Below are 21,636 nucleotides of genomic sequence, written 5' to 3' on the forward strand. Positions count from 1 at the left end.
TTGAGATAGATACATAGGTAGGCAGGTAGGTAGATAGTAAAATACTTCTGCTGTAGAAAATGGGGGAATTACCAGAAATTCAGAGACAGGGAATTCTGAAAATAGGCTGTCTTGATGTCACACTTGAGCAACTGATGAGTGGACATATACAGGGCTGTTTGGAAATACTGACAGGGGAAGCAATGACCATTAAGACAGAGCTGGTTCACCAAGAGCTTATCTCATTGTATGAACCTTGTTCCTTTCCCTGAAAGAGTTAACTGCACTAAAACAGATTTTTATCAAAGTATTTGACAATGACTTTTAAGAATACCCTTTAGAGAGCATAAAAAACAAGGAAGTATGTATCTATGAAAAGGTAACTAAGAGTATTAGCAAGTAGTAGGACAAATAAAGAACTAATTTAATGAAAATATGTTCATTTAGAGGTTCCTGCTGGTGGATCCTGAGCCAACAAGTGAAAACAAGCCTTGATATCACAGGAACTCAACACCATTGCCTTAAATGTTAGGTGGAACCTTGTAAGGACACTATTTTTGTAGGTCAAAGGATTCAGGTATTTAACCCAATAGGTGAGGAGTTATCCTATAATGGCATCTCTCTCCTCTGAATCTGTTGATGATATTCAGTTCCCACTGACATATATGCAGATTTCTCACTCCAATATGCAAAGCACTCTAAAACTTAGCCCAATTCTCTGGACCCATGTTTCATTATCACCTCATATATACTCAACATTCCAGCCCAGTTGGATTGCACACTGCTCTCCAAACGTAAGGCTGCCCCTGTGGTAATGCAGGAGACACAAAAGACTTAGGTTCGATCCCTGGGTTGGGAAGATCCCCTGGAGGAGTTAATGGCAGCCCACTCCGGTATTCTTCCCTGGGAAATCCCATGGACAGAGGAGCATGGGGGGCTACAGTCCATGGGGTCATAAAGAGTCAGACACGACTGAGCAACTCAGCATAGCTCAATTCCCAACATACCCTAAACATTCTTGTCTCTGCCTTTATCTGTGCTACAGCCTTTAAAATTCCCTTCCTCTGTCCCATATCGCACCCCGCCCTGCCATAGGGCACATGAAGGTCGAAATCCACTCTCAATACACTCAGATGGGAGAGAAAGTTGGTTGGTTTATTTGTCTTGCTGATCCAGTGTTCTTCATAAGCCCACACCCAATGGTTACATGGGAAGGAGACTCTCCCTGAGTTGGGTTGAATCCGGGACAGTAATCAAAACTGACCCTTTAGGGAATCCTTAGTCTCTATGTGGAAAACGGAATGCCCATGCCCTCATATGGCTCTTGTCTCCTGCCTGCCTCCTGAGCTCTCCTCTGCAGTGGGCTCTGTATGTGGTGGGGAGGCGGGGAGTCCCTTGCCGAACCGCATGGTGGAAGCCAAGACTCTGGGATTATTGAGTGTCTCAGCCTCAAGAGAGAAAGGGAAAATTAAAAGGTAGAGGCTGCCTTTCTTCTCATCGTCTCTCACTCCCTTCTTTACATCCCTGCTTTAAGAATCCCAATCTATTCCTAGGTAGATGGATCTTTTTAAAATTATTTATTTGTTTCACTGTGTCGGTCTTGGTTGGGGCATGTGGGATCTGTGTTGCAGTGTGTGGGCTCAGGAGTTGCCACACACGGGCTTAGTTGCTCCACAGTATGTGAGATCTTAGTTACTCGACCAGGGATCAAACCCATGTCCCCTACGTTCACAGGTGGATTCTTAACAACTGGACCACCAAGGAAGTTCTATAATACTTTTTCCTAGGGAAAAAATGTATTGCTTGCATGGTGGAGGTATTTACTTTATCTCTGCAGGAATGATACCAGCAAGCTGCAGAGTGAGTGGGCAGTGGGCCAGATGACTCCTGAGGGACCAGAGCTGGAGTGACCAGAAGGGGAGGGAAAAAAGTGAAAAATTGATTAGCTAGTTCAAGAGAAGAAGAAGGGAGTCTAACAGACAAAACAGAATGCTTTAGCAGAAAGAGCATTCTTTCAAGAAGCCTTCGAGGCTCCAACTATGTATCAGATGCTTCTTGTAATGTGCTTCCAATGTGAACCTAAAGAGGCTGAACCCCAATAACTGAGGTCTCAAGTCTTAGAAGTTTTTCCTGTGTTCTGCATGTAGCGTAGAGACAGGTGAGCAATGGTCCTGAAGGGACAAACTAATAGACACTGGGCTACTCAGCAGACAGTGACCGGAAGGGCCTCGCCAGTGCTTTAGCACTGGTGACCTTTGGACCTGTGTATGTTCTTGGGGAGAGGAACTCCAGTAATGACTGCAGCTTAATTTCCTGCCAGCAAATTGATTAGTGATTTTGAGTCAGAAGCAATTTGATTTAAAGGAAATTAAGAAATTTGATATGTTTTGCACACCTGGGTTTGTAGGCTTAAGATTCATTCCCATTATAATAGCTTAACTTATCCTGGCAGGCTACAGTCTGTGAGGTCGTAAAAGAGTCGGACACAATTTAGCAACTAAACAACAATAATCCTGAGGGAATTTGAGCCTGGAGGTGAATCTGTGCTTGTAGTCTTTTTTTTTTTTTTTAATAATCTTATTAATTTATTTATTTCTGGCAGTGCTGGGTCTTCACTGCTGCGCCACTTTTCTCTAGTTTAGGCAAGCAGGGCAGCTCTCTAGTTGTCACTCGCAGGCTTCTCGTTTCGGTGCCTTCTCTTGCTGCAGAGCGTGGACTCTAGGCTGCTTGGGCTTCCCGGCTCCCAAGCTCTAGAGCACAGGCTCAGTGGTCATGGTGCACGGGCTTAGTTGTTTCATGTCATGTGGGATCTTCCCGGATCAGGAATCAAACCTGTGTCTCCTGCATCGGCAGGCAGATTATTTACCGCTGAGCCATCAGGGAAACCCTTGCAGTCTTTTGGTATGTGTCTTTACCTCTCTTCCCAGGGGCCAGCCAGCTTAGATGTGTGCCCAAGCCACTCTCCTTATCTGATTATCTCATTATAGAGAATGTGAATGCAGCAGAGTGAAAAACAACAGAAGACTTTCTTAACCCTTCCTTTTTAAGGCTGACAGCCCACACTAGGCACGCATAGGAATCAGAGTACCACACAAGACACTATCTTGCCTCTTTCCAACAGTGATGGAGAATTAATTGACCTTATATGTGAGTATTAAACATCTTCACCAAGTGATTCCTCTCTCTTCTCCATCAACCCAATCAGCAGGTTCTACACACATATAAATGAGATTCAACAAATGTGTTCAAAGTCAGAACCCCCAGAAGTTGCTGAGACCTTCAGCATCCTAAAGGCCTTCACATTCTTTCTTCAAACTACCTTTCCAGTTTTATCTCCTAACACACACACACCCACACACACACGGGCTTCCCTAATGGCTCAGATGGTAAAGAATCTGCCTACAGTGCTATAAACTTGGGTTTGATTCCTGGGTGGGGAAGGTCCCCTGAAGAAGGTAATGGCTCCTCACACTAGTATTCTTGCCTGGAGAATCCCATGGACAGAGAAGCCTGGCGGGTTACAGTACATAGGGTTGCAAAGAGCTGAACTCGACTAAGCAACTAACACTTTCACTTTCTTTCACACACACGCAACCATCGTTCAAGCCATACCTAGCTGCTTTCCTTCCTGAGTGTGTCATAGCATTCACACTTGTGGTTTTTGTACCTTGGTAGACATCAATTATGGAGAAGGCGATGGCACCCCACTCCAGTACTCTTGCCTGGAAAATCCCATGGGCGGAGGAGCCTGCTGGGCTGCAGTCCATGGGGTCGCTAGAGTCAGACACGACTGAGCGACTTCACTTTCACTTTTCCCTTTCATGCACTGGAGAAGGAAATGGCAACCCCCTCCAGTGTTCTTGCCTGGAGAATCCCAGGGACGGGGGAGCCTGGTGGGCTGCCGTCTATGGGGTCACAGAGAGTCGGACACGACTGAAGTGACTTAGCAGTAGCAGCAGACATCAATTAGTTGAATAATATATTTAGAAATTTTTAGTTGAAATAGAATATACAGAACTAGAAATACTGATAAAACACTAATTAATCATGCTGATGTATCTAACTGTGGCATACCATTAAGGAAAGTTTTAACTCCCAGTCTTGAACTTAAAAGGTTAACACTGTTTAGCTTCTTTATGGATTTATAGTATTGAGTTGGTGGAAAAGTTCATTTCTGTAACACCGTATGGAAAACCCCAAAAGAACTTTCTGGCCAACCCAGTATTTTAGTGATACTAGTTTGAGGACAATAGGTGTGGAACTATGACTTGACCCACAGATTTCTGAACATTGTCCATAATAAAGAACTGATTGTGTTAATATGAGTTGCTTGATTTAGGTGGCCTGGGACTACATTAGTCTTTAGGCCTAGTGAAGGTATGGCTCATGAATATAAAACATCATCTGAAGAAATTTGTATTTGGATTGTCATTTCTATAGAGAATGCCGCTTGGTTATCTAATAGTCATAATTCTGGCTTTAGGTCTGATACTGGGATTAGGTAGAAGTCAAAGTTTAAATCCTCATAGTCCATGTACTCATAGCTTCAGTATCACTGATGTCTTCAGTTTTTACAGTGAGGGAAGGACTATTAACTCCATGTATCATGTGGAAAACTCGTAACGATGGCAGGACAATTAGAACTGGACTAATGGCCTGTAAGATGGTACAGATAGCTTCTACTTCTTGTGCATCCGTTGTACTTGTTTGTGTTAATTTACTTGTCACTATTAGTGAAATAATATAGACGGCCAAAGAGCTGATTAAAACCACAGTTATTAATGTGTGATCCCAAAAATGTCATAGTTCTTCTACAGTGGGTAGTGTGGCCTCTTAAAAGCCTAATTAGAGGGGATATACCACAGAGATATAAAAGGTTTTCACCTGTAATTTAACTTTGACAGAGTTATATACAATTTTACTAATAGCTCACATATTGAGAAAAACATAATGGTTGTTATGTTGGCTTGAAACCAGTAGAAGAGGGTTGAATTCCTTCCTTTCTTACTTATTTTGAGTTAACATACATGGGCTCCTCAAACGTGTGATATGATCGAGGATATCCATTTAGTCATTCTAGATGTGTAGTAGTTAATTCTACCATTAGGACTTCTTGTTTTATGAAAATGCTTCTCAAATAATGGAAATTATGACTATCACTGCTGTTAGTAAAATAAACGAGGCCTATGATGAGATAGTGTTTCATATTGTCTATGCATCTGGGTAGTCAGAATATCGCCGTCGTATTCCAGATAGACCTGGGAGATGCTGTGGAAATCAAGTTATATTCACACCTACAGATATAATTACAAAGTGAACTTTTGCCCATGTTAAGTTGAGGGTATACATATAGCCTGAGGATAGTGGGAATCAATGCACGAAGCCTCCTATAACAGCAAACACGGTTCCTACTAAAAGTACGTGGAAGTGTGCAATGACGTAACATCTATCATGAAGGAGTGTCTAGTGATGAATTAGCTAGAACCATTCCTGTTAGTCCATCTACTATAAAAAGGAAAATTAAACCTAGGGTTTATTATGGTTGGAGATCATTTAATATTGCCTCTGCGATGGATTGCTAATCAACTAAATACTTCCACTCCTGTTGGGATAGCAGTAACTATAGTGATGATATATATGCTCGTGTGTCAACATCTATACCTACTGTAAACATGTGGTGAGCTCGTATGATGAAAACTAAAAATCCAGTTGATATTATAGCTCATATTATACCTACACACACCATTCCCTCTGCTTCCTGTTGACCTCACCTTTCACTTAAAAACACTAACTGAAACATGGAGATCCAGGGGAGGGACCTGAGGGAGAGTTGGAGTGGGAGGTTAGGGTTAGCAGATGTGAGCTATAGTATAATGGATGGATAAATAACAAGGTTCTACTGTATAGCACAAGGAACTATATTCAACCATCACGAAAAAGAATATTTTTAAAAGGATACACATATGTTTAAATGAATCACTTTGCTGTACTGCAGAAATTAACAATATTGTAAATCAACTATACTTCAATAAAAAATAATAAAAATGAAACATCAAGATCCATCTCAGGTGCCACTCCCTCCCCGACACAGGACATGCTAGAACTCCCTAGTCTGCGTCTTCAGAGCAGGCCCTACTTTGTGTGAGCACTGAGCTAGAGCATTGTTGTTGTCGTTGTTCAGTCACTAAATTATGTTCAACTCTTTGTGACCTCATGGACACAGGGACCTCCTCTGTCCTCCACTATCTCCTGGAGTTACTCAGATTCTTGTCCACTGAGTCAGCAATGCTATCCATCCATCTCCTCCTCTCCCACCCTCTTCTTCTTTTACCTTCAATCTTTCCCAGCATCAGGGTATTTTCCAATGAGTAGGCTCTTTGCATCAGGTGGCCAAAGGATTGGAGCTTCAGCATCAGTCCTTACAATGAATATTCAGGGTTGATTTCCTTTAGGATTGACTGCTTTGATCTCCTTGCAGTCCAAGGGATTTTCAGGAATTGTGTAGCAATTGGTTTATCAGCACCAGTCACAAATACGTCAACTCCCAAACAAGGACTGTGTCCTGCGTATCTTTATATTCCCTGAGTATTGCAGTGTTGATCATACAGTTAGATACATAGGTGGATGGCTGAATAAACCAGTTACATGGTCAGGAAGCTTAAGTGTTTCAATACCAGATGTGGAAATCCTATTAATTTAAAAATGGTTTTGACTATATATTACGGTAGGCTTGAATTTGAGCATCTTGCCCACATTCATGCCAGGCAGTGCAGCCAAAAAAAGAAAAAAGTAAACAAACCATAAACACCCATAGAGTTAACCTCACAAAATTAAAAACTTACTGATGTTAATGAATATCAGAAGTGACAAACTAGGATAATTACGCATTCTGTTCTCACTTTAAAGTAAAGCAATTCTCAGTCATTTTCATGAATGGATTGAATATTCTGCAGATGAGACATATGTTTTTAAATGTGTAAATCTGATGTTAAAACTGATAATCTAAAACTCCTAACTCTTCCAGTTTCCTTATGCATTTTGTCAACTCGGTTATGAAATCATAAAACTTTTGGATTCACAATGAACTTTGCCACACTCATCTCACACACAGAAAAAGAAGTCTTAGGGTCTTGCCTGTCTCTGAATTCTCTTGTCTAGGTCACTATTTGATGGCAGCACCTCAATGATTTCAATGTAGCAGCGTCAGATGTTTTACTAGCTGAGAGGGAATTTCCGTTTTTACTCCATCTTTCAAATTGTCCTTAGTATTTTTTCCTGCTTCTTCTCCTTGGTAAAATTCAGAAGTGCAAAATGATTGCTGTGTGATTTTGGTTTTATGTTGAATTTGGAAGAATTACCATCCAATAATATTTTATTTCCCTAATGTGAGGCATATACTAATATATGCATTATCCTGTACTAATAAGTGTATGAACTAAATACTATTATTACATCCCATCTTACAAATGAAGACATGAAATCACTATAATCCCACAATTCAAATCTAACACTGACTACCCTGGGCTACCCTGGTGGCTCAGACAGTAAAGAATCTGCCTGCAATGCTGGAGACCTGGGTTCAGTCCCTGAGTCGGGAAGATTCCCTGGAGGAGAGAATGGCTATCCACTCCATTATTCTTCCCTGGAGAAGCCTACGGACAGAGGAGCCCGGTGGGCTACAGTCTATGGGGTTGCAAACATGACTGAGCAACTAACATTCAAATACACTAACTACCCTACTTATCACAGACCCCAGAGGTCAAGGGGCACAGTCCCCAACAAGACTGCCCAGGGAACTCCCTGGCAGTCCAGGGGTTAGGACTCATGCCTTCCCAGTCGAGGGCTTGGGTTCAATTCCTGGCCCGGGAGCTAAGATCTCATACGCTGTGCAACGCGGTCACAAAAAAAGAAAAAGACTGCCCTAACTTCAGATGCCAGTCATGCGTATGCTTTATAATGTATATAATAAGGATAGTGTATTATGAACTTCATAAGTACACATAACACAAGAGGTGACGCTCAAACAGGATTCCTACAATCAAAGTTTAGAGACAACTAAGCCAGAGAAACATAATATGCTACCACCAGTAAATTACTGAGATGATACTAGAATGAGACAATTTATTCTTAAACCAGGAAAAGATGGAACAAATGTGAGAAACCCACAGGAATCTTTACAACTCAGAAACTGTGAAATAGTGACTTTAAAAAAAAAAGTATGGTTAAAAATAACCACCAAAGGGCTTCCCTGGTGGCTCAGTGGTAAAGAATCTGTTTGCCAGTGTAGAAAACATGGGTGTGATCCCATGTTTCCAGGAAGATCCCACATGTGCAGCAACTAAGCCCATGAGCCACGACTAGTGAGTCCTCTTGCTGCCACTCCTGATGCCCCAGTGCCCTAGAGTCCGTGCTCCAAGACAGGAGAAGCCACGGCGGTCAGCAGCCTGCATGCTGCAACTGGAGAGTGGCCCCCGATTGCCACCAGAGAACAGCCCAAGAATCAACAAAGACACAGCATGGCCAAAAGTTTTAAAAAATGATAATAATAACCACCAAAGACAATTTTGAGTATGGTAGTTTAACCCCAGGTCCCTATGTTGAAATATTTTAGAGGCCCTACATATTTTTAAATGATTTGAAATAATTGTGTGAACCTTCTGAGCCACCTGGGAAGCCCTGTTTTATACCACTGGTTCTCAAATACACCTTAGAGCAGTGTCAAATCCTGGTAAGTTTTTCACCCCTTTGTAAATAATAAAAATAAGAAAAGTGTGATGATATTTTAATTAAGCCATATAAGCAATTAAAAGGGCTGCTCTTTTTTCCCTAGAAAACACTGTGGAATCTTGTCCTTTAAGGGTAAGGTGATGGTAACTATAGATGCTAGATTTTTACAGATTTTAGTGGACAAAGTTGCAACCACGAGCTGGATTTATTTATTTATTCAGACTTTTTGTTGGTTTTTTTTGCTTGGTTGCTTGTTTGTACTTCTTATTTTATTATTCATAAAAATTGAGTCTGGGAACCATGCACTTTACAAACTGCGCTCTGTCCACCAGATGGCAGAGCAGCTCTACATTTGCCTTCCCGAGGCTCCACCTTCTGTTACCTCTGCCGCTTTGCTCTTGGCAAAAAGCATCAGTGTATCTCGAAAAATACCTTATTTCCTCTTTTTAGGACTTTCCGCTAAGTAAAAATTGAAACAGAAGTATTTTACATCTCAGCCTAAAAATGAATTCCCCCCACAGCACTGTGTTTAAATTTGCTATTTTTTTATTCATTATCAATCTCTATTAATAAAACAAAGACCTAATCGAGCTGCTTCAGAGGTATAGAAAGATGATGTGCGGAAAGCAGAGGACAGAATCAGTCCCAAACGTTTATCTTACTCCCTTCTAACCCCAACCCTCATCCCTAGCCTGCACGCACTACACACAAACACGCACACGCGTGCACACACACTACAGCTCAGAATATGTAGGGCCAGGACAGGGACATTCGGGGAGGGAAGAAGGAAAGTGAAGTTGGTTTAATCCAAAGGACCGTGACTCCTTGGAGCCACTTACTAGAAACAAAAAGGAGCGCTCTACTGCCACCCAGTGGTGTATGTGGGCTGTTTCTGTCTAGACAGGCGAACAAGACCTTGTGTCGATGCTTCACGTGGACTTTCTGAGACACCTGTTACAGCACTGTTCTGTCCCCACCAGCACCTCATCGCGACAGGTCCAAAGCACGTGGTCAGTATATTCACAGATGCCTGTGAGGACTTAGTCGGTCTCTGTCACCTTAACAGTCCCTGTGAACATTGCAAAAGACCTCTCACACTCCCTAAGAATGAAAGCCTTAGCCTAGCACTCCACTATTATTTGAGCAAGAGCCTCATAATCATGGCATGCAGTCAGTTTTGTCTAAGCCCCCACCATTTCAGAAAGCCTGAGTAAATCTTCGATTCTCCTCCAAAAGCTTTGTCTTAGCAACAACTCCCAGGTCTCCCTAACAGCATCTTGCTCAAGCTCCTGGGCCAGGAACACAGAACCTAGCAGAGGACCAAGGCATCTCTGGGTGCAGAAGAAGCGGGGGATAAAACACACTGTGTTTTTCCTACTTCAGTTTGGCCGGAGGAAATGTTCAGAGTACCCGAGCTCAGCCCCGAATCTCCCTCCCTTCCTCCCTGCCCCCTCCCCTCCTCCTCCCCCTTCCTCTCTTTCCCTCCCTTCTTCCCTCCCTTCCTTCCTCCCTTCTGCGTTTTTCTTCCACTTCCCAAGCCACCACTCTTATACACTTTGGCCTGTGACAGATCTGGGTTTAAATTCAGATAGCCTCCCTTGCTAGCTGGGTGACATTTTCATGTTTCTCAACCTTGTTTCTCATCTGTGAAATGACAGTCCCGGAATCTCACCGGCCCGCTCTTGTGGGGCTTCATCCTTTTAGCCTAACCTTTCCTTAGGAACACCCGCATGCCTCCAAATTACATGCTCTGTTCCTACCTTGTCACCAAAACTCATCTCTCTTCAGTGTCAGGCTATGTCAGTTTCTGAGAAAGCAAGCTCACTGAATTGATGTACAATCATGTGAAAATGACTAATAACAGCCTCTCCCTCTTGGATCCTAGCATTACATAATCCTCTGTTGGAATTTTAGAACTGCTGAATGTTAGAAATCAGAGAGAGCTTAGAGGGCGTCTGGTTCACATCCCGTATTCGCCAAATGATGCAGCTGAATCCTGAAGATGTTCAGTGTATGGTCTGAGTCCCAGAGTGTTTCCTGGAAGTGCCCAGAGTGGGACACAGTAGATTCAACATCCTGACCTCTGCCCAGATTTCTTCCAACATTCCACACTGCCGGTGGGATTCTGGTCCTGCCTGTCTCCCTTGGCTTCTTCCCATTGTCTGCTTCTGAACCTCTTGGTATCAGTACAGTTCTCCTCCCCGTCGCCTCTTCCTAATTATCACCATCTCACTTATGTGATGCAGCAACGTCACTCACATTATCCAGACCTCAATGCTTGGAATTCCTTAGGGAATGGCCCTCAACTCCACACTCAAGATAATTTAGAATGGAGTTATTTTGTAGGAACAGGTAGAAGACATTTCCAGAAGGGAGACAACAGTATGCAAAGGTATGCAGGTGTGGCGTGCTGGCGCCAGTCCCTGTAAGGCACTGCGGGGACTTTCCTGCTGGCCCAGTGTTGACCCCACGCTTCCACTGAAAGGGGGTGTGGCATTTGTGCTCAGCGATGCTCTGCATGCTGAACAAAGTAGTCAAAAACAAAAAATTGCAAACAACATAAATACAAACTGCAAGGAAACCTGAGTTTCAAGTATAAGCATAAAAACAGCTGATAACAAGAACAGGAGCAAACAACATGGTTAAGATAAAGCTGCCACATCTCGTAAAACAGATCAGGACCATATGGCCCGTGCCCTTCACCACCATCACCAGCAGGTTATCCTCTGCCTGCCTTTTGTCAGTGGGAAACTTTATTGAAAGAGTGAGTTTAATCAGAGACATGAGAAAAGCTGCAACAGAGGAAAACAATCTAAGAAGACTAAATAATACTGATACAGTCATTAAGCATAGGCAAGGACCTTTAGTTCTTTCTCAAGGGCTAGAGATAATATTCTGAGCCATATCCTGTGAGCTGTCTTGCAGATACCAAAAGCCCAGGTGGAGAAGTTAACTACAGGATGACCAGACTGTACCCAGGACTTGAGCTGCCACAAAGAACTGACTGCAAAGAAATGGGAACGAGGGCACCCTGGAACTGAAGATTAACTGAAGCTAAATCAACCACGATGATGCTAGTCAGACCACTGGTGATCAATTGAAGATGACCATTAGAGACGACTGTGCTGTTTCTTCATGTAAGCTCCGCCCCTGCCCCCGCCACCCATTCTGTCTATAAATGCTCTCACCCCCTGCTTGTCAAGGGTCGGGGGGGTGGGGGGAGTTGACCTTCAGACAGATGTCTGCCACCCTCCCCTCCAGTTGCCAGCATCTGAAATAAAGCAAACTTTCCTTTCCACCAACCTGACCTGCTTATTGGCTTTTGAGCGGCAAGCAGCCAGACGCCCCCATGCATACCTTTCCGTAACACTAGTAAGTCGATTATGGGAGAAAACCAGAAAGTTGGGTGGCAGGTGGGAAGAAAATCTGTGCAGAGGAGTTAGAGTGACTGGACAACACAGCTTTATAAGGCTTTGTCCTCGCCTATGGTCATACCCCTCCCATCCTCACTGCCTCTCGAGGCTTTATAAAATATGAGTGCTCAGGCCTTCTTGGAAAATTAAATCAGAATTTCTGGGAGTGAGGTTGCTATGTTTGTGTCCACCCCCCCCCCAAAAAAAGTCATATGTTGAAATCCTAATCCCAAATGTGATATTCAAAGGTGGGACCTTTGGCAGGTCATCAGGTCATGGGGTGCAGCCAGTGTAACCCACCCAGTCCACAGGATTCTGTTACAACAGTCTGAATGGCCAGAGGTCTATGCATTGGTTATTTTTTCCCTTGATGTATTATTAAAAATTTCAAACCTGCAGTGTAACTGGAAGAATTTTATAGTGAATATGAGTAAATCCACCACCTAGATTCTACCACTAACATTGTTAATTTTACTTTTTAACATAGAATATTATTAATATTAACTTATTTTGGTATATAGACCTTTGAAATTGAACACGTGTATATATTCATGTGGCGTAAATGGTAAAGAATCTACATGCAGTGCGGGATAGCTGGGTTCAACCCCTGGGTCAGGAATATTCCCTAGAGAAGGGCATGGCAACCCTCTTCAGTATTCTTGCCTGGAGAATCCCATGGACAGAGGAGTCTGGTGGGCTACAGTCGATGGGATCACAAAGAATCGGACGCGACTAAGCAACTAACACTTTCATGTATTCATGTAACCATTACCTAGGACAGAGCAGTCCATCTCTCAAAATGTCCTCATTCTCTTTTTATAATCACACCCTCTCTGCCCTTCTAACCCCTGGCAACTTCTGATCTGTTCTTCATCACCACAGTTTTGTCTTTCTGAGAATGACATGTAAATAGAAACGCACATTATATAACATTTTGAAAAGGTCTTTTCACTCAGCGTCATACCTTTGGGATTCATCCAAGCTATTACAAACACCAGCCATTTATTCATTTTTATTGCTGAGTAGTATTCTATTTTATGCATGTAATATAAGTTATCTCTTAACTTGTTGAAGATATATGGGTTGTTTCCAGTGTTTGGCTATTACAAATAAGTTTGCTATAAATATGTGTACAGGTTTTTTTGTATACTTAATTTTTCATTTCCTTAGGGTAACTATCCAGGAACAGAAATACTGGGTAATAGTATTTTGTGCATTTAACTTTGAAAGAAATGTCCAAGGATGTTTCCAGAATGGTTGTTTCATTTTTTATTTCTATCAACTGTGTGTGAGCATTCTAGTTATTCTGCATCCTGATCAGCAGGATGGTTGGTGCTTAGTATGGTTGGTGCTTTAATTTTAGCAATTCCCACATGCATACAGAGGTATCTCACTGAGATTTTAACTTGCATTTCCTTCATGCATAAGGACGTTCAATATCTTTTCATTATTCATATTTGTTGCCCATATATCCTCAATGTGAGGTATTTGTTCAAGTTTTGCTCTTCTTAAAATTTGCTAATGAGTTTTTAAAGTTCTTTATATATTCTGGACACAGGTATTTATTTTTATTAGATACATGATTTACAAATATTTCTTTTATTCTGGAACTCGTTATTCTCTTAACAAGGTCCTTCCCACTTCAAGTAGAATGTAGAAATTCTACCGCCATGTAGGGCTATTTATACATGCTCTTTTGTGTTATAGTTGTGTAATATATTGCATCTACATACATTAAAACCCCATCAGGCAATGTTATAATTTTTGCTTTTAAACATTGACTGTATTTTCGAGAACTCAAGAGGAGAAGAATCATAAAACTTGATTTTTTTTAATAAATAGGCAACAAATACAGAAAATAAGGAATGCTATTGAAGAAAAATGTTCACCTTTACAGAGGAGATTAAGGTTTTCATTGAGACTACTTGGCTCAAAACTATGCATATAACTGTAGAAAACCATATGGGGTGGTTGGCTTCCTGGGAAGATATTACTCAGACTAAGAAGTGGAAACTTTACAGATTAATTACCATCAAAGGATCAGAGTTAAAGAAAACTGTAGAAGGGGCTTGACAGGAAAGCTGTCAATCATTAAGGGCGGTGAATGGATACTGTGTACATAATATATCAAGAAATTGCTCAAAAGCGTGTTGCTTAGAAGTATGAGTAGAAATAACAGACGAAGCAGCTGACAAGAGGTCCATGGGCTGCTTGCCTATAGCAAAGGAGCCAAGTTCCAACAAAAAGCCCCTACCCTCTGCCTGGAATGTCGATTGTGCCAGGCTGTCCAGCCCCTCTGGTGGCTCGTCACGGCCTTCATGCTTCTTCCGTCTTCTCTCTGCAGACTTCCTGCTTCATCCAGGTTAACAGACTTTTCTGCACACAAATCACCTCCTGAAATATCCTTCTGAAGATACCTTCCACACCCATGACAGTCTCCCATGCTCTCCTGTTTTGATGGTGTTCACAGGTGTTCATTTACCTAGGGGTCTGCACTGTGAGGTCTCACCTGCCTTACCGCACTTCTCAGCATATCGAGACCTGCAGACGCGTTGATGTGTCCTGGATGGGTTTAGCCTCTGGCGAAGCGCTAGGCAAACAGCTGGCACTTTGTGAATATTCGTTGAATTTTGTTTCAATAAATACTGTCTTTGTGTGTCTTCTACATTTTGTCCCTCTAACTAGGCTGTCAGACCAGTTCAAGCACAGTTCACCTTTTCTCCAGTTGTCCACCATTTCTCAGTCACCCTGGATAGATTATTTGAGCAGGATATGAGTAAACCAAAAAGTTAATGCCGTGGCCTTTCTGGGAATGGCTGATGAGTCTCTGTTTCATGGTTTCTTAAAATAAATTACAAAACAGTATTGTCTCCTGAAATGGCAGTAGATAATCTGTAGAAAGGATGGGCAGCCTCTATATTGACCCCAGTGATCACTACCTCTGGTATCAAAGTCTGGTGTAATCCCCTCCCATTGAGTGTGGGCTTGATGTATTAATTACATCTAATGAATGAAATATGGCAAATCGGCTGTCATTTCCAAGATTAGGTTATAAGAACAAAGTCAGACTCACATGTCTAGATTTGAAAAGTTGTTATAAAGCTACAGCAATCAAAACAATATGATACTGCCATAAAGACAGACAGACACATCAGTGGACTAGAATAGAGAGCCAAGAAATACACACCTATCATATACATATATCATCAGATGATGTTTGACAAAGGTGCCAAGACAGTTCAATGAGGAAAGAATAGTCTCTCCAACAAGTGGTGATGAGGAAATTGGATATCCTCATGGGAAAAAAAAAACGAAGTTGACTCTTACCTTAGCCATATAAAAAATTAACTCAAAGTAGATTACAGACATAAATGTAAAAGATAAAACTAAAAGACTCTTCGAAGAAAATAGGAAAAGAAACTTCATGACATTGGATTTGACAGAGATTTCTTGGATATGACACTAAAAGTAGAGGGAACAAAGAAAAAGAGATAAATTAGACTTCATCAAAATGTAAAAAAATTGTACCTCAAAGGACACTATCAAGAGAATGAAAAGGCAACCCACAGAATGGGAAAATACGTCTATAAATCATACATATGATAAGAGATTAACATCTAGAATATATAAAAAACTTTTATAATGTAACAACAAAAAATCCAATCAAAAGTAGGCAAAGGACTTAAGTAGAAATTTCTGCAAAGCAGATAAACGAATGTCCACTAAGCATGTGAAAAGATGCTCAATATCACTAATAGTTAGGGAAATCCAGATCAAAACCACAGTGAGACATCACTTCATACCCATTAGCATGGCTATTAAACAAGATCCTGGAAGAACCCACATGCTGCCGAGGAGCACCTAAGCCCGTGCCACAGCTGCTGAACTTGTGCTCTGGAGCCCAGGAGCTGCAACCACGGAAGCCCGTGCTCTCTAGAGCCTGCACTACGCAGCAAGAGAAGCCACCTAATGAGGAGCCCTCCACCACAACTAGAGAACAGCCCCCGCTAGCCACAAGAGAAAAGCCCTCGAGGCAAAGAAGACTCAGCACAGCCAAAAATAAATAACAATTTTTTAAGAAAGCTAATGTCATGATTTATAAGGCTTTTCTCCTATAATGAAACATTAAAAAAAAGAAAAAGAATCTTCAAACTTCCTGGTGGTCCAGTGGCTAAAGCCATGCAGTTCTACTGCAGGTTCGATCCCTAATGAGGGAGCCAGTTCCCACACGCCACACAGTGCAGCCAAAAAATAGGGGGTGGGGGGAGGGAAGTAGAATGGAAAAAAAAAAAAAAAGAAAAAATCCATCCTCAGTCCTGGAAAGACAATTCAAGGTTCATGTGAACTCTAGTTGTACATATTCATGGAATAGACTACAAAACAGTCATGAGGCAGAAGTTATATTTTTTAAGCCCAGCTGCTTCAGAGGAACAGATATTTGAGATGGGGACATGGGAAGCAGTTGTGGGGTAAGGAATTTATAATCAGAGGATGGATATCTCTTGAGAAAAGCCCAGCTGGGAAGTTGTTCTTTCCCTGCCAAAATTCATTCTAAAAATCTCCTCACTTAATGACCTCAGAGGGTATTATCTTAAGCTGGAGCAAGTCTGTGAGCATCTAAGCAGAGTTCAGATGCAATCAGAACAGAAACTGGCCAGGCCAGTGCAAATCCAGGTGGTGAACTTGAAGCAGTTCCAGGATGAATGACCAAGGACCGTTTGCAATTGATGTGTCCAGAGGTGAAGGTGAAAGTGAGATGGGTATTGTTGGGGCTTATAGAAAACAGTTGGAAAATGACCTCAAACAGGGGTGGAAGAAACTTAACCAAAATCACAAGAGACATTGACCAGGCATTCCTGACCAAGAGGTTCACGAATGTCCTGGCAACGAGGTATTGGCTAGAATCAGTTCAGAATTACTATCGTTGCAATTGCTCTAATGTTGAGCATGCTTTATGTCCAGAAAGAGGATCATGTTATATCTATTGTGGATGAAGGATGCTATCTGCCGTATCAGTAAACAAAGGACGCTGCAGCCATCAGGGTGGAGAGAAACAGGATACTGTTTCAGGATACTGGCCTTAGTTAGGTAAGGTGCATCTCAGAGAAATGATTTCATAAGTCCAGAGCCTTGCATCTTCTCATACTTTGAAAAATGCTACATTTATTCACTTTAGATGTTTTGTTTTTTCTTTAATTAATAGTAATCTTTTGATGTTCCAACTACCTGGGGTTTTTTTTCCCCAAAAAACTCCTATATATCTTGGCTCTTTCTTTCCTATTTTAGAGCAGTCCCTCAGAGCCCTCTGAGAGGCTGTCTCAGGCTTGAATCCTCAGTGTGTCCACCAAATAAAACATAATTTTCAACTTACAGGTTTTGCCTTTTTTTTCAGGCCACCCTATATTATTTTTACTCTCACAGTGTTTTTGGACATAAATTCTATTGTCCCACAATACACAAATGAAAAGAACATTTGGAAAGGTTTAGAAACTTGCCCCCAAACCACATTGGTGTTAAGTGGTAGATGGAGGATTCCATCTCCAAGGTCCAAGCCTTTTTCAGAGGGCCACCTCTGGTCACTGCAACACAGAATATCTCTATCAGTAACATTTTCTTTTCTATGGTTTGTTGACTAGATCTTAACTGCCCGGTAAATTCAGCTCAATCTAGTATTTAACACTTTGCTCACTATGCAGTCATCTTACTTTTATAATTTAAAAACTCTGGGACTTCCCTGGTAACCCGGTGGTTAAGAATCTGCCCGCTAGTGCAGGGAACATGGGTTCAGTCCTTGGTTGGGGAACCAAGACCCCACATCACTCGGAGCAACTAAGCCTGTGCACCACAGCTACTGAAGCCTGCATGCCTGGAGCCTGTGCTCTGCAAGAAGAGAAGCCACTGCAATGAGAAGCCCATGTACCACAAGTACAGAGTAACCCCCACTCTCCTCAACTAGAGAAAGCCCGCACACAGCAACAAAGACCCAGCACAGCCAAAAATAAATAAACACAATTTTTTAAATCTAAGGGCATAAGAATATATTAGCAACTGTATTCATTTGCTACGGCTGCCATAACAAAATACAACAGGCTCGGTGGCCTAAATAACAGGAATTTATTTTCTGAGAGTTCTCTTTTGGAAGCCAGAAGTCCAAGGTCAAGGTGTCAGCAGAGTTGATTTCTTTTGAAGCTTCTTTCCTTGGCTGGCAGCTGATCGCCCTCCTGCTGTGTCCTCAATGGTCTTTTCTCTGTGCACACAAGTCTGTGTCCAAACTTCCTCTTCCTTAGGAATATCAAACACATTAAATTAATGCCCACCCTAATGACTTCCTTTTAACTTAAATGTCTCTTTAAAGAACTTATCTCCAAATACAATTACATGCATAGGGCTTCAACCTAGAAATTCGGTGGGGACAATAACAGGCTCCAAGTCAGATCCTAAAAAAACGTTATGGATGGTGTTTTTATTGAATTATTAGCAAATATACCCATCATCTTGGCCATCAGAGACCCATCCCCAAAGTTTCTGGCACTGTGACTCTTGAGGGATCCTGGAATGGATTAAAGCCCAGAACCAACTGGTTAGAAGATTCATAAGATTGTACTGATATAGCATATTGTGAAAATTAGTGTTTCAGTTTCAATCTGAATTGCATAAAAAGGTTTTCAAAAGATTTTACATTAACTCTGACTGCCCTCCTGAATCACATCTCCAGTAACCATGGAAGACCAGTTAGAGGAAGCCTTAAAGACCCACTGATTACATTATCGTAACTGCTTTTCATTCTCTTGGGAATCCAGCAAGGTTTACAGACTCTTGACAATTGCCTGTTGTTCCTAAGTACAGAAAGGATCTGTGTCTGCCCTCCCGAAAGAGAAGCTATAGACTTGCAACCAAGAAAAGCACATATTTTGTTTGCAAATTTCCTGTGAAAAGCCTGTCTTTGCTCAGAAATTATACATATTTGTGAAGTTTCCGTTAAAGAATAGGGAAGGAAATTCTCAGTGTCCAAATAAGACTTTGAAAAAGCAAGACAGAGATGAGATGCTCTTATAAAACTTGCTTCAGGGACTTTCCTGGTGGTTCAGTGGCCAAGACTGCATGCTCCCCGTGCAGGGCGCCCAGGTTCAGTCTCTGATCAGGGAACTAGATCCCACATGCTGCAACTAAGACCCAGAGCAGCCAAGTAAATAAAAATATGTGTTTTTTTTTTTAAACTTGCTTCAAATTGTGTAAGAGACTTATGTTTGAATAATACAATCAGCCTATAGTTTCTGCACTGAAAACAATAAAAAAGAAAAAAAGGGTCAGAACACATCCCTCCCTCGGGGTGCACCCCTAAGTATAATGGCAAGGACGTGGCTACAGACATGGCAGCCGACTCCTCTGTCTTCTGCCTGTAAACACTAAGTAAAGTGAACCTGTTCTGAGGCTCTCAACTATTTGTATGATTGAAGACTTCCACCCTCAGAAAGAGGTCAGGAACCATGCTTAGAATATGGAGGCATTTCTTGACACTACGTGCTAATGTCCTGACATTTTCCTCTCGTTGTAATTAAAAGAATCGAGTTACAGAGATTTCCCCAGTGGTCCAATGGCTAAGACTCTATGCTCCCAACGCAGGGTTGCAAGGTCCAGTCCCTGGTCAGAGAGCTAGACCCCACATGCCGCAACTGAGAGATCCCACATGATGCAACTAAGACCCAGCACAGCCAAGTAAATAAACTATTAACTAAATAAATAGAACCTAGGGGTTATACTTTAAAAAAAAAAAAAAAGAATCATATTATGAGTTGCAGTCACAGAGGAGTAGTTTCCGGTTTGGCAGACCTAACACAGCCCGTGTGGAGAAGGCAATGGCACCCCAATCCAGTACTCTTGCCTGGAAAATCCCATGGACGGAAGGAGCCTGGTGGGCTGCAATCCATGGGGTTGCTAAGAGTCAGACACAACTTCACTTTCACTTTTCACTTTCATGTATTGGAGAAGGAAATAGCAATCCACTCCAATGTTCTTGCTTGGAGAATCCCAGGGATGGAGGAGCCTGGTGGGCTGCCATCTATGGGGTCTCACAGAGTCGGACACAACTGAAGCAACTTAGCAGCAGTAGCAGTAGCAACAGCAACACAGCCTGTGTAAGAAAGACAGAAGCAGAAGTACTCCTTACCTTATGGTCTGGGAGTCTTGTCTTGCCTTTTGCTCTCTCAAGATATGTGGGGCCACTGGTGGCTCAGAGGTTAAAGCATCTACCTGCAATGCGGGATACCAGGGTCAGGAAGATTCCCCTGGAGAAGGAAACCCACTCCAGTGTTCTTGCCTGGAGAATCCCATGGACAGAGGACCCTGGTGGGCTACAGTCCACGGGGTCACAAAGAGTCGGACACAACTGAGCGACTTCATTTGCGCTTTCTAAGAAGTCAGTCTTTTGGGGAAAAAAGCAAGTCTCCCTATGTTATTATATATAAAGTTGTTTATTTTCAAAGGGATGACACTGGAGGGGAAAATGTGTTAACATAGAGGGACAAGAAAACGTACAAAAAGGACAAGCAGAAAGTTTGTAATTCAAATATCTAGCCATTTCTAAACTTCTTCCTGGAGGAGCTCAGCTAGAAAACGGGGTCTAAAGAAAGGTGTGAAGGTTTTCTGCTTTCACGAATTATCAGGACTTTGAGAATTGTCAGATCTCTTATGCTTTTTCTACTGCATGGGTGCACCCTAAGTCTCTTTAGTCATGTCCAACTCTTTGTGAACCTATGGACAGTAGTCGGCTGGGCTCCTTTGTCCATGGGATTCTCCAGCCAAGAATACTGGAGTGGGTTGCTATGCCCTCTTCCAGGAGATCTTCCCAACCCAGGGATTGAACTTGCATCTCTTACATCTCCTGTATTGGCAGCCGGATTATTTACCACTAGCGCCACCTGGGAAGCAAGCTTTATTACTGCTCAATACTAATATAATACTCCAGAATGTTATTAATAGAACTACAAAGATTTTCCTGGCCCAGATTTCTCAAATTTTAATAGCTATGAAAGTCACAGTTTTTTAAAGGAACAGAAGAATGAATGAAGGAGTAGAGGGCAAGAGAAAGAAGAAAGGAAAAACTAATCATTACTTAATACATGAAGCGGAGGGAAGGAGGGGTCACTGTACCTGAAGAATGAGGGGTATGGGGACTCACTGAACTCCCACCTTCTTTTTTTCTTCAATATTTATTTATGTGTGCTTCCCAGGTGGCGCAGTGGGAAAGAACCCGCCTGCCAATACAGGAGACGCTAGAGATGCAGGTTCTATCCCCAGGTTAGGAAGATCCCCTGGAGGAGGGCATGGCAACCCACTCCAGTATTCTTGCCTGGAAAATTCCATGGACAGAGGAGCCTGGCAGGCTATAAATTGAACCTTGTGTGTAAATTTCACTCAAGGAACTTGAGCAGTGTTTCAGAGAGGATTCCCTTCTCTTAATTAGTTACAAAGAATGATTCCTCAGTACAGAAATATCCCCAGGCATTCCCTACCAAAC

The sequence above is a fragment of the Bos indicus genome, chromosome 15 (genome assembly GCF_029378745.1).
Source record: "Bos indicus isolate NIAB-ARS_2022 breed Sahiwal x Tharparkar chromosome 15, NIAB-ARS_B.indTharparkar_mat_pri_1.0, whole genome shotgun sequence".
Taxonomy (NCBI): Eukaryota; Metazoa; Chordata; class Mammalia; order Artiodactyla; family Bovidae; genus Bos; species Bos indicus.